We start from the raw sequence: 14,009 nt of genomic DNA on the forward strand, positions 1-14,009 counted from the left end.
ATAAAAGGTCTGTCAAAACACACAAGGTTTATGTATAGACTCAGTTGGTTATGTCTAAAATGAAGGTAAACTGTTCAGACAAACAGATACGTGCCTGTATATTAGATGCGTGCAGCTCTTAAAGGGACAGAACTAAACATGTTGCCGACTGTCATTAAAGGGATTGTTCACCCTAAAATGTAATTTCTGTCATTATTTGCTCACTCACATGTTGTCCCAAACTTGTATTAATTTCTTTCTTGTGCTGAACACAAAAGAAGATATTCACAGTGATATCTTATTTATTCACACTGATCCACAGTGACTTCCATAGTATTTTTTTCCTACCATCAAATTCAATGTGGACCAGCAACTGTTTGGTTACCCACGTTCTTCAAAATAGAATTTATGTTCAGAAGAAGAAAGAAACTCATTCTGGTTTAACTCTCTGGGGTCGACGGTATCGCCGGCGATACCAGATCGTTTTTTTTAAGATCAGTGCAAAAGACACTAAAAATACTAAGTGTCATACATCAATCGAAACTGTTAAGTGTCTACTTTTTTTTTGTGTACACTCACAATAACAACCCAACTTTGTGCTTTTGGAAAAATAAGAAAACAAACAGGGTGCGGCTCTATAAACTCTGTCTTCTCCGTCTCCGCAAACTGTTTTTAGAAACGCATCACTAAAATGAACTGTAACTCAGCAAATACTCAACACAGAGACATGGGAGTTATATCTATAGAAAGCTTGAAGTGTCTACTTTGAAATTATCGAAAACAAACATTCTGTGATGAAGTAATCCATATGAAACCAACACGATGTTCAGTCTGTCCCGTCTGACTCATTATCTCTAATGAAATCCCGCCCCCGTGCGGCTCGCACCGTTCATATGTAAATAGCCACATGGTACGTGCGCACGTGCAAACGCCCAACAAACAAAGAGCGGAGATCCTCATCGTGGCTACTGTTTGTTTCTGGAAGACGCGCTGAGTAAAGGCAGGATTTCCCTTGAAAGAAGAACACTATTTCATCCAGTAGAGGAGATCAATCTGATGAGTAAGTAATGTTTCTTTTTTGCATTAGTTAATGTTTTATTGTGACATAAACTTGAACAGATTTACTAACAGTTAGTTGGGTTTTTCCCACACAACAACATGATGAATGCTACGCATCTAATAATGTTTAGACCATGTTTATTATTAATACTCTGTTCACAAATAGATTTTAATAGCGTGCTAAACAACAATAATTAGTTTCTCAGATATAAAATATCCTTTTTTATAGTACAAAGTACATCCTTTTATTGTACAAAGCATGCTTGAGTCTGTGGCTACAGAATCATATCATAGGCTACTATAAAATCATACATACTAGGCTATATGACTACAAAATCATAGTTGGGTTTTTCCCAAACTATAATTCCTGACTACAATGTTTGAAATCGTGAAAAACATTTTGAATATGAGGGGCAATTCACTGTGTTTAAATTTCTTACGGCGCGATGATGTTTTCATGCTCTATATAAAACAATAAAAGTAATATGAGTGTACACTGTAACATGATGAATGCTACAAGTCTAAGTATGTTTAGTACATGTTTATTATTAATAGCCTACTCTGTTCAGAAACAGATTTTAATAAAGTGCTAAACAATAATAATTAGTTTCTCAGATATAAGATTTCTTTCTCTTTTTTTATGATAGTAAAAAGCATGTGTGAGTCTATGGCTACAAAACTAAAATATATATATACATATACAGATGTTCCTGATATTAACATGCTCACAAATGTTTTTTTTTCGTTTGTATTTTATTGAATCAGATACCAGCACCAGATGTATCCTGATGTCTCTTCAAACTGTTTTCCTCTGAGAGCGCTGCACCAACATCAGATGTTCAACTACACTGATATTCTATGTTAAAACAAACTCCTTGACTACTGATTATGTTTTTTTTCTTCTTGAATCCATGGAAAGAAGTAGAAACACGTAAATAACACACGTAAATATCAAGTATGATTTACTTGTTTCACTTGTTGAACAGAATCTGTTGCAGGAATGACTCAAAGTCTGTTCACATCTCTGTGGTTAGATCGGTGTGCACAATAATGTGTCTTTGTCCTTCATTATGTATGTTTTGATTATACTGTGTTGTAAATAAAATACAAATAATTTAAAAAACCCTTTTTTTCAATCTCCTCACATTCTCTCTTACCTGCCTCACAGTCACACTGATGGGCCATTAGGGGCCATTAGGGGAGGGCCCTTTGTCTCTCAGGTGAAAATCACTTAATATTCATGGCCATTGCCACTCCCTCGCATATAGACCCTCGATGACAAAACATGTCTTGAAAAATTTTAATCAATATATTGTTAAAATTGAGTAAGCAGAATGATTTTCACATAATTTTGAAGTAAATATTCTAGGCTATAAGACTGATTACTCAAAAGTCTTATTCAGAACTATTCAGTGTGGGTTTTATGGCCTTATTTCAGCTACATTTTTTTTCCCAAAACTTACTAACCACGCATAATATTTTTTTTCTAAAAAATGCAAACATGTACATCCATCTTGGTCACATATTATTGTAGCACAGTTTGTGCTGAATACAAAAAAAATGACATGTTGGTCAATAGTATGTTTTAAATAGCTGAAATAAGCACAAATATCAGGGCATGTCAAAACATTTCAAGGGCCCCAAAATGACCTCGGACCCCAGAGGGTTAAAACAACTTTTGAGTAAATGATGCTATAAATATAAAACACTGAATGGGGGACTCGCTACTCTTGACAGAAAAAAATTATACAGCTGCTTTAATAGGAATTAATCTATATAGTGTTTTATTTTTATATTTGTTCATTCAATTTCTTGAATGCTCCTGCTAAATATGCCTATTGTACCTGAAAATAAAGCACTGTTTGTTTTATTTGTATATTATGTGTATTTGTAATGTGTATCTTTGTTCTTATTTTTAATACTCTCACTTGTCATAATACTCTCATTAAAATGTTTCAGATGGGTAACAGTGTGTTTTGCCGTAGCAACGGCAGTAGTTTTAGAAGCGGATCACTGAGCGCACGTCACAGTCCCACGCGCCGTACTTGCATTTGGGACACACACAAAGTATAATGATCCCGTGCGTAACTACGGCGCGCTCTCTTCATTTTATCAAATGATCGTAATCACATCTATTCATTTTACGATCCTGCTGCTAGCCTTTTATTTAGACTAAAAACCCTTTTCATTCGGGTGAGGAAGCTGGCGTTTGCCATTTGACTATATGCCACTGCAATAGACGCATTTTGCAGTATTAAGGTTAACGATTAATCGATTAATAGATTGTTAATTTAAACGACGATCTGTTGCAAATGATCGAAAATTGACATCCCTAATTTTCTTTTTGCATACTGTAACTGGGAGAATATAAATTGAAGAAAATGCAAATTTAACGACCTTTATGAAAGCTCTGATTTTAGAATATATAATTTTATTTATTTTTTGCTCCATTTGTGCTTGTCTTGTAAAGTCTGATAAACATCCAACAACCAGGTTTAATCCAACAGTGTTCAGTGACAATAAAAACAGCAATAAAGTGATCATTTTCAAAAAATCTGTGTTGCTTTTGATCTGTAGTTTGTTGTTAGACTGAACTCTTTGTTTCGTTTGGCTGCTTCTGTATTTTCTGTTGTGTTTTTGTGTGGCTGCTGTTATTTTGTTATTTTTTTCATCAGAGGGAAACTAATGAAGCGAGGACTGTTAAATTATGAGTAACTGACTTTATCTCACTTTATTAGAAAATCACATTTAAGCCTGTTCTACCAGCATCATTAGTGAATCCTCAGAAGTAGTTATGCATGCGTTTATGAAGTCATTAACATAAGGTTTATGATTAATTTCTGAATGGGACCCGTATTAATGACAGAAATATAAAACAGTTTTTTGTGTCAGAATATTGGGAGGAAACTGAATAATATTTTTACATAGTTCACGTGAAACTTAATGAACATACAGAATTCTTGCAAAAATTAATGTGTGAATGTTTCTTATAAATGTACAGTGAAAGGATTTCCTTTTGTATTACTTTTTTAATAATTAAATATATTTTTTTCCAAGTTTCGTACAATAGAAATGTTTCATGTAAAAGTAAATTAGGCCTACTTGAAGACCTTTAAGATTTAATGGCACAAATTGTGACATTTTCCTCCTTAATTCTTGTTACTGTAATGCTTTTTAAAAATTTGTGCTGATGTTAATTCAAATAAAAAAATATTACAGAATAAATTATTACCTCAATGCATTATTTATTTATTTATTTTTGCTTAACAGTAATGACAATTTAGCTTAAAGTCAAAATAATGTTAAAAATGTCACATTGCAAAAATCATAATTGTCTTAATGAGTCTGTTTTCTTTAAACTAAATATATTTTTTGATTTCTTTAGATTTTGGGGTGAAACAAGAATGATATAAAATCTTAATTTTACTTAATATTATATTGACAACAAAATCAGAACAAATAAATATATGTAATGTTTTATTTTGCTTTATTAATATTTTCTTTACATTTTTCTTTTTACTTTGCTTTTAGTGATATTTGGTTATTTTTTTACTTCATTGTTTTAGTGATTTAAAAAAAAATTTTTTTTATTGTATTTTATTTACAGTAGCTTTCCTGTAGCTCAAATAGTAGAGCATGGCGCTAGCAACGCCAAGATCATGGGTTCGATTCCCAGGGAAAGCAAGAGCTGATAAAATGTAAAAACTGTAACTTGAATGCAATGTAAGTCGCTTTGGATAAAAGCGTCTGCCAAATGCATAAATGTAAATGTAAAATGTAAATTTAATATTTAATTTTTTGGGATCAAAGTCATCAAAAAATTTAGCTTAAAACATCAAAATAATGTGCTTAAAAATGTCACATTGCAAAAATCCTAATTGTCCTAAAACAAGGGTCTATTTTCTTTAATCAAAATATAATTTCTGATTTCTTTCTTTCGATTTTGGGGTGAAACATGAGACATTTCTTCATTAGAGTCACATTTCAGAGCAGATGTGAGGGAGAGTCTGTGTCACACCAGCTGATCCTTTGGTTTTGTTTTTTATTTAACAAAATGTTTGTAATTTTCATTGTAATCTACAATTCCACTGATAATATGTGAGTCTGGCCTCAGTCGTGTGTGAAGTGAGTCTTTTTCTGAGCTGTCACACTTTAATTGGGCAGACTGGGGTGTAAATGAGACGGGTCTTTGTCCCCATGTGGGGCGTATGAGACGAGGCGGGACGCCCGTGGGTGTGTGTGAGGAGGTGGGACTCATTTGACATGCAGCATCCCCCTCTTTCATGATCACACGCACACACTCGGCAGAGGTCTGATGGTTAATGATCCGGGCGTGAGCAGCTGTTCATTAGTTTGTCTCTTTAGTGTCCCGACACCCAGCAAATATTCCCCCTTCATTTCCATGCGTTCACCACCTGAACCTCCGTTAAACAGGCCGGTTAATGTGAAGAGAAAACAGTTCATAATGTCAAGCGCAAATCTCAATCCTCCCGTAACAATCACAATCATATCGAATCTCAGCTTGCTTAATGTTTACAAAATTTAGAACGAAGACCCATTGGGACTCATTGGATTTTAAATTAAGTGTCTTTTAACTATGTAATTACATTTAAATTAACCATATGACACACTGCACTTCTTGCATACATGTTTTGCAATTTAATATAAACACAATAGGTACATTTTACCTAACCATTTTTTTGGGCAAAAGTACATAGTGGTTGAAGACACCTAATATTGTATTTTAATTGTATTTATTTAATATTGTATTTTGCTTTATTGTTTTGCTAATATTTTCTTTTCTTTAATATTTTCTTTTACTGTATTGTTTTAATAATTGATTCAGTAATATTTTATGATTTTATTTAATTTTATTTAACTGTATTGATTTACTAATATTTTATTTTAGTTTATTTTGCTTTATTTTATTTTTTACTTTGTTTTAATAATGTACTTTATTATTTCTGTAATATTTAATATTTTACTTTAATGTTTTAGTAACTTTTTTAAATATTTGATTAGTTTATTTATTATTTTATTTTACTTCATTGTTTTCATAATATTTTATTTAATGTTTGTTTGTTTTATATAGTATTTTGTTACTTTGTTGTTTTGGAAATAGATTTTTTTAATTAGTAATAGTTTTTTAGTATTTTACTTTACTTTACCTTGTTTTGGAATTCTTTTATTCTTTTATTATTATTTTATTTTATTATTTTATTACAAATATTGTACTGTTACTATTTATTTGCATTTTTTAACAGTAACATTACAGCACAGAGTGAAAATATCCAATTCATCTTTTCCGTCTTAAATCTTTAACAGGCCACATTTTCCATCTCTTTAACCCTGGTCATCATGAGCTGTGCGAAAGATTTCTCAGATTGTTTCCTAATTTACTGGAATGCATCTCGTCCATCTTGTTTTGGAAGAGGGATTTGGAGCCGTGCTGAATTTTTAAATGGGTTTGCTGTGACGGAGGAGATTTTCACACGTTCCCCTCTAAATAAATAAGTGACTGTGCAGGAGAGATTGTTTGTGTATGAATGCTTGTGTGTTTGGGGATCCAGTGTTTTTCATTGTAGTTTGGATGGCATTCATGGTAGTTCAGTTTCTGCTAAACATTAACCCATATTTCATTCTGGGATTCCCCAGCAGACGCTCAGATTGGCATGTAAGAAATCCTCACACACTCCCTCTGGCTCAGCTTTTGCTTTTTCCTTTGGAAAGTGCGATCAGAGTCTGATTACTGACCTTGTTACCTCTGACCTCTGACCTCTCAGTATTTATTATTTACAGGTGCGAAGAGAAGAGGAGATACTTTGCGGTAGAAGCATCTCGGGAAATGAGCGTCAACTTCACTGGAGGTACAAACCGTGAGCTTATTATTATTATTATTATTATTATTATTGTTATTATTATTAATGTGCAGGATATGGCATACACCAAAATGAAGATGCTGAATTCTACCCTACATTGGCTAAAATTAAATAAATATGCTGAGTAAACTGAAAATAAGGAAACAGTTTCTGTGCATAGAAAAGGCCCTTTCAATGAATAATAATTCATTTGAATGGATTTGTCTTAGTTTTGTACTAAACTGAACTTTATATTCATTTTATGTGATATGATACTATAAAAAATGGAGTAAATCAGTTATCTACTTATAAATTATTGTGATTACTTTTATATTAGCTCTTAATATATCACACATATAATGTATTTATACAATTTTGCATTTACATTTACATTTTTTTTACCATATGTTGGCTTTAATAAATAATAAAAATTAAATTATTATTATTATTAATGTGCAGGACATGTTATACACGTTCACATGCATGACTTTTCTGTTCCTTTTATGTGATGTGATGCTGTAAAAAAATATTTTTCAAAGTTAAACAAAGATAATTGGACTCTTTCTACTTTAAAATGAGAAAGAAATGTAAAAAAATATATATATATTTTAAAAAATAATAAAAAAAATTACACATTTTTACTAGTCCTGAACGATTTTGGAAAATAATCTAATTGCGATTATTTTTACCAATATTGCGATTGCGATTTAATATGCAATTATTTTTTAAAGCTATTTATGTTCTGTATTGTTCAACAAAGACAAGCAATAAATTATTGTATAGTATGACCAACACAATATTAGGTAGGTTAAACATAAATATTCTTTTCTGTAGGCCAGGCCTATATGTTATGATGAAATTAGGTGATGCATGAATTGATATGAATGACATTTTTATTTAACAACTACAATCACAGTAGTATATTGACTGATTTGTTGAACTTCCAGCCTTGTAAGCATGTAATAATTATGACAACATAAAGCACTGACAATTAAGCCTGGTGTAAACATTAATATGGAAGTCAGTAAAAATTACACAAACTAAGGTAGATTGCAGAAATACAAAAACATATCTGTTGCTTTACCACAGTCACTGTAATAAACGTATGTAAACATGTGGATTGCACTTTTTAAACATTGTCTGTAAACTTTAGACAGACTTTAAATAAATAAATAAGAATATATAAATATATATATATATATATTATTTAGCCTATATTATCTTAAGGTCGAAGTCTTCAGTAATGAAATGCACCGTAATGCTGTTACTGCTTGAGTAATTTCCATGTGCCGTTTTGAAGTACGTTCATATATACGCTTTCAAACATTTCCGCGTGTAGCGTGCCACGATTGCCAGGTTTTCACAACAAAACCCACCCAACTGCTACTCAAAACTAGCCCAATCGCGTTTCACAGGGGGTCCACCGGTAAAAATCACATTCCGGGGAGGGTAAAATACACGTTTTTTGGAGGGGTTCCCCTGTAAGATTCACATTTCAGGGGCTAAATATCACGTTTTTTGAGGCAAACCACGGACTTGGCAACACTGTAAGCGTGCCAACTTGATTTGTTCGACTTGAAGCAGCGCTGCTGGACCGATCGGTGTTTGTCATCAAAGGACCGCGAGAGCTATAAGAGAGCGGACGTCTCCTTAAGCTTTCTCTCGCCGTACTTTGATGTCATACACCGATCTGTCTTCAAGTTGAACACACCTCTTTACTCTCGCGTGTCACCTGACAGTGTAATCGCAGCCTCTGTGGTTGAAAAATCGCATTTTTTCATATCGCGATATTATCGCAAATACAATTAATCATTCAGCCCTGATTTTTACATGTTTTTAATGTATTCTTACAATTTTGCATTTACACTTTTAATTTTTTTATGCTTTTTACCATAAGTTTGCATTAATAAATGCTAACATAACATAAGAATATAAAATAAAATTATAGAAAATAAAATAATAAAATAAACGATACCAAGAAAATATACTATATTTTTAAATATAGTAGAATTCTAATGTAAATGACATTGGTGCTATTAATATTTTATTTAATCATTTTAGTATATTGTATTGTCAATATTTGATTGTGTTTTGTTCACACAAACATTACATTAGATTAATGAAGCGTTGCTCTTGTAGCAATATCAGCATCAATTTCAGTTTTCTGTACCTAGTCCAGTTTCCAGAAATGTACAAGCTGGATTGTGGTTGTGCTGCATTTATGTTTGCCTGGCATGCTGGGAGTTTTTGTGTACCCAGCATGCTTTGCTGTAGCACAGACTGAGGTCAATGAAAGGAAAGGCTTCAGCTAGTGGAAGTTTCTGTTGTTCTGCTACTTCTGTGTTGTGGTTAAGCACAACCGGGAAAGAGTGTTTCAGTTTAGAGCACATGCATGCTAGTTAACCGGTGGGTAGTTGAGTTTTACTCTTTTACTATATACACTATATAACAAGAACAGATGAAATTTGAATCTTTCTGTATGTCTGTGTTGTTTAATGTCCTATACTCATGTCATAAACTTAGTGCTAGTTTGTGTTTTGAACTGAAAACAAATGCAAAAGCTTATTCTGTTTATCTAAAAGCCAGACATTGCACTGCAATTTGTGACTCTTCTGAGTTGTAAACAGTGTTTTATTATAAAGAGGTTTTGTTTTTTTACTAGATGTTAGCTTTAAGTGCTTATTTGAATAATAATAATACTAACAAATAACTTATTTAAAAATTAGTATAGTATGACATAAATGACAAATGGATGACTTTTGCAGTGACAGACCTAACATGGCACCAGCTTTAAATTAATTGTTTTACAGTAATTGATTAAAAATAAAATATTTTAATAATAAATAAGAATAATTACAATAAACAGTAACACAATGCTTTCTTTCCATGTATTTTTTATTTTTTAATGTAGTAGTTTAAATTAGCATTTTATTATAGTAAAAGTGAGACAATTTTTGGCCTGTTACCAAATGTGGCTCTTTTTTTAATAAATAAATTAAAAAGGTTATTGTTTATCATTATTCTTTTTATTTTTTTAAATGTAGTATAGTACTAAAGTAAATGACATAAATGCATGGACGACGATAAACAATATTTTATTATAGGCAATATTTGGCTTTTTACCATATCTTGCCTTTAAAAAAAAAGTTAATTTAAAGATTTTAAATATTTCAATAATAAAAATAATAACAAAATGACCAAAAAAATCTCTATTCTAAATCTATTCTTTAAAAAAAAAAATAATAATAATAACATTAGCTTTTCTAATCTTTTTGTATTCTATCAGTTTTCTTTTTATTTATTATACAATTAACAAAAGCAAAAAAGGCCTCTAACACTAGCTTGCTCTTATTCTTTTTCTATTCTATCTGTTTTCTTTTTATTAATTATATAATTAAAAAAAAAAACCTTGCTACGTGTACTGTGTTAAACTAACTGAGACTTGTTATAGCACTTGCATATCATTGCTCTTTTGTTGATTTTGATTGCTTCCATTGTCCTCATTTGTAAGTCGCTTTGGATAAAAGAGTTTGCTAAATGATTAAATATAAATGTAATGTAAATGTAAAATGTCGCGGTCGCATCAATTTCAACATGTGGTTCTGGATCTGTACATCCGGTTTTGTACATCAATTGATCATGTAGTTTGTTTGCAGTGACAGGCTGAACACTGCACTTCAGTTTGTGACTCTTCTGAGTTGTAAAGATGGTTTTATTAAAGTGGAAGTGAGACACTTCTTTTTGTCTCCCATCAGCGGTGTTCAGGAGGACGTGTTGGGAAAGTGCTGAACTCGCGCCGTCAGCGTGACCTGGGTTCATTCACTGAGCCCGACATCAATCTGCCATCTGTGTTATTTGTGCCGTTTGGCATTCGCAGCTCCTTCTGACCGAATCGCTGCTAGTTAGGCCAAATATGTGCTTTACAGCAGCGTTTGCTGCTCCGCTCATGCAGAATTAGGGCTGACGTCAGGATGGAGAGTTATGTTTAAAAGAGTCTTAATGTGTTATATGCTCTGGATTTTGTTAAAAATATCAGCCAGTGCACAAATACACAACAGGATTCATTTAGTCACATGCTGAATGGTTGCAGACAGACACACACACACACACACACACTCCAGCACAAACATGTTCACACATACACACTCGCCAAGTGCCAAATGAAATGGGCTTCGGTCGGAAAATAAAATGCTAGTTATTCACCAGCTGTCTTGACATTTCTTTTTCTGTTTTTGCCATTTGATTTATAGTGAAGACTCTTTTACCTCAATGAAAACATTATGTATTTACATTCATGTTTTTGAGTTTGACAGATGCTTTTATCCAAAGTGACTTGCATTACATTCAAGTTATGCATTTTTTTTACTCAGTTCATGCATTCCCTGGGAATCGAGCCCATGATTTTTGGGTTGCTAGCAATGGCACTAAATTGTTTTCTGTATTGAAATATTAAAATACTTTTTTGTGTTGTATAGCCAATAGTTACTATCATGTGAATGCTTTAAGTTGCAATGGTAATGCATGAAACAAGTAAAGTTCGCTTAACAACTTAATAGTTTCTTAGTCATTTTGACCTCATTTTGGCACAATAACAGCATTTCAGTAGTTGGTACCAATTACAGTAAAATTTCATGGTTCTCTGAACCAATTTCAATACCAATGAAAAACTGTTGGAATTATTAAACTATTATAAATAAATAAAATGAAAGAGTTAGTTTTAATGATAATAAGGATAATAATAGTTTATAATAGAGAGCATTCTGCTCTCTCTGATTGGACAAAAATTTGAATACGCCCCTGAGTGCATGATGATGTCATCAGCATTCTTTCTCTGTTTACCTGGAAGAGAGAGTGTAAGTCAGCTGACTTTTAGAAATATACTAGCATAGAGATGATGAGCTAAAAGATACTGGAATAAAACCACTGAAATGTTGGCTTTCTAACAAATAAACGAATGCATGGTGTGACCTCTTTGATTTAGGACACGGCCCAAACGCCGCATGCATTAGTGTTTTGAAATCATTCCCTCGTCTGTTCCGCTTCCGCATACTGTGTGTGTGTGTGTGAGAGATCAGGCTCGCTGCATCGTGTCTGCGTCATCCAGCCCTTTCATTCATGAAAAGTGTGACGTGAGCAGTCTCAGCTCTACTGCCGCCCACTCAGACGATCTGCAGCTCTCTCTCTCGGTCTCTCGGCCGGCTGTTTTCAGCTGTTTCTCGGCTGAAGGAGGATCATGCATGGCAGCGACATCAGCTGTGAGTAATCCACTGCAGTGTAGTGTGTCGCGCTTCAACGTTCCTCTCCTTCTTTCATCCTTCCTGTGTGTATGTATTTGTTCTTTTATTTCTTTTATACGTGCTTTCTGATGACCGTTTGGGGTTGAAGATGCCTAACTTGCATGAATACGTGTTCAGTGCGCATATGAGCTATATTTGTCTTGTATTCGATGCGGTGCTTCTCCTCTCACTGCCCTCTGCTGAAGGACAGATGGGGCAGCCAACAGGGACACACCGCTACGCACACACACGCATACACACACACACACGCATACAGAACTTAATGACTTGTCTCGGGGGAATCGCATGTCATGCATTTTAACAATGCGTCTCTTTCCATTTCTTTTGTGTTGTCTAATTTGTCGAGATGAGTCATTTTAGATCACCGTGTCTGTGTTTATATCACAATATAGTCACTGTTGCTTAAATTCAGCTAAAAATCATATAACCATATGATAGTGCCTGTTTAAATGCTTCCTAGATTCAATTCTCTCTTTTTATTTGGAGCTTGATGGATGCGAGCCAAAAACTAAATTATAAAACGCATCGTTCTGACTCTTAATTCTGATTGGATGAGCCTCATTTGTAAAATAATCAACATATCTCTATTAGTGCTTTAAATTGTGATGGTCATGCTTGAAAACTGTAAATAATGTAATAACTACTTCCTCATTTTGACTGTCAAAATAGCAATATTTCAGTAGTCGGTACCAATACCAGTAAAATTTCATAGTTCATGGTTTGGGTGGCATAGCAAAAACTGTTGGAACTATTTAACAAGTTTTAACTTTGTGAAAATAAAAAATAATAGAGTTGTTTATTAATGTTAGTAATATTATTATATTTATATAATATTGTATTATATTACGTAATGTTACATAATATTGTGTGTTATATATTGTTATATTATAACTTATCTATGTGAAATAAACAATTATTAAATAAATTATTTATTAATGTTGATAATAGTTATAAATAAATAATATTATATAGTATTTTGTTATTGCATTATATTATATTATATAAGTTATATTTTATTTAACAGTTAAAATAAGAATAATAATTAAATGAAGAGTTCATTATTAATGTTAATAATAGTTAGATCTAACTTTGTTTAACTTTTTATAAATATTTTATTTATCTGAAAATAAAAATGAATAAATATTTAATAATTTTTTCAGCTAATCATTAATTGTAAGAAAATTATTTATATTCTCACACACACACACGTGTGTATGTATATATTCATGCACTGAATTTGTTTTTAAACTGGAAATTGCTAGTAAATTTCACAAATAAAAGAAACAAAGAAAGCAAGTTACATATTAAATTTAACATGCAGTTTTGTAGTAGAAAAACGTAGTATTTCGTAGAGTATAGTTAGTTTTTTTTTTTACAGTTGCTATATTTATTTATTTTTTCTATTGTTTCAGTGATGTCTTTCTGTTATATTGTCAAATGTCGTCCATCTGTTTTCCAGCTGGAATAGAGGAGAGCAGCTCTGTTTGTTTCTAAGCGTGTTTATATAAGCTCACGCTGGCCGCCAGAGCTTTAAAACAACAGAGACCGAAAAAGAAAGGGAAAGAGAGGCTCTTGGGAGCTGCTCATGTAGAGTAATACAAGAGCTTCTTTAGCCGGTTGTAAAGAAGGAATATATATATGTGTGTGTGTGTCTGTGTGTGTTGAGTCCGCAGCAGCTAATGGAAGTGCCAATGTAAAGTATTGATTATGTGTCAGAACTGTAAAAGCTTGGGGGAAGACGAGAGAAAAGAGCTGGAAGAGCCTGTAATCTTGAGTCGTGTCATTGTTGTGTGTGTGTGTGCTGTAACGTGTAGGG

The 14,009-nt window shown here is 32.6% G+C and overlaps 1 protein-coding gene across 5 annotated transcripts in view; it reads left to right on the forward strand.

The window, feature by feature from the left end:
* si:ch211-45c16.2 (mitogen-activated protein kinase kinase kinase 13) overlaps nt 1-14,009 on the forward strand; it is a 68,690-nt gene that overhangs the window by 15,300 nt on the left and 39,381 nt on the right. For 2 of the 5 annotated variants that reach the window (XM_058787391.1, XM_058787397.1), the window contains exon 2: nt 6,838-6,905. The exons of 1 other annotated variant lie outside the window; for it this stretch is intronic. The gene's annotated coding sequence lies outside the window, so the exon portion shown is untranslated. Of the gene's footprint in view, nt 1-6,837; nt 6,915-11,942; nt 12,152-14,009 lie in introns of those variants that run through there. 2 more of the 5 variants (XM_058787394.1, XM_058787395.1) reach the window with 2 other exon arrangements.

Source organism: Onychostoma macrolepis, chromosome 09 (assembly GCF_012432095.1).
Source record: "Onychostoma macrolepis isolate SWU-2019 chromosome 09, ASM1243209v1, whole genome shotgun sequence".
NCBI lineage: Eukaryota > Metazoa > Chordata > Actinopteri > Cypriniformes > Cyprinidae > Onychostoma > Onychostoma macrolepis.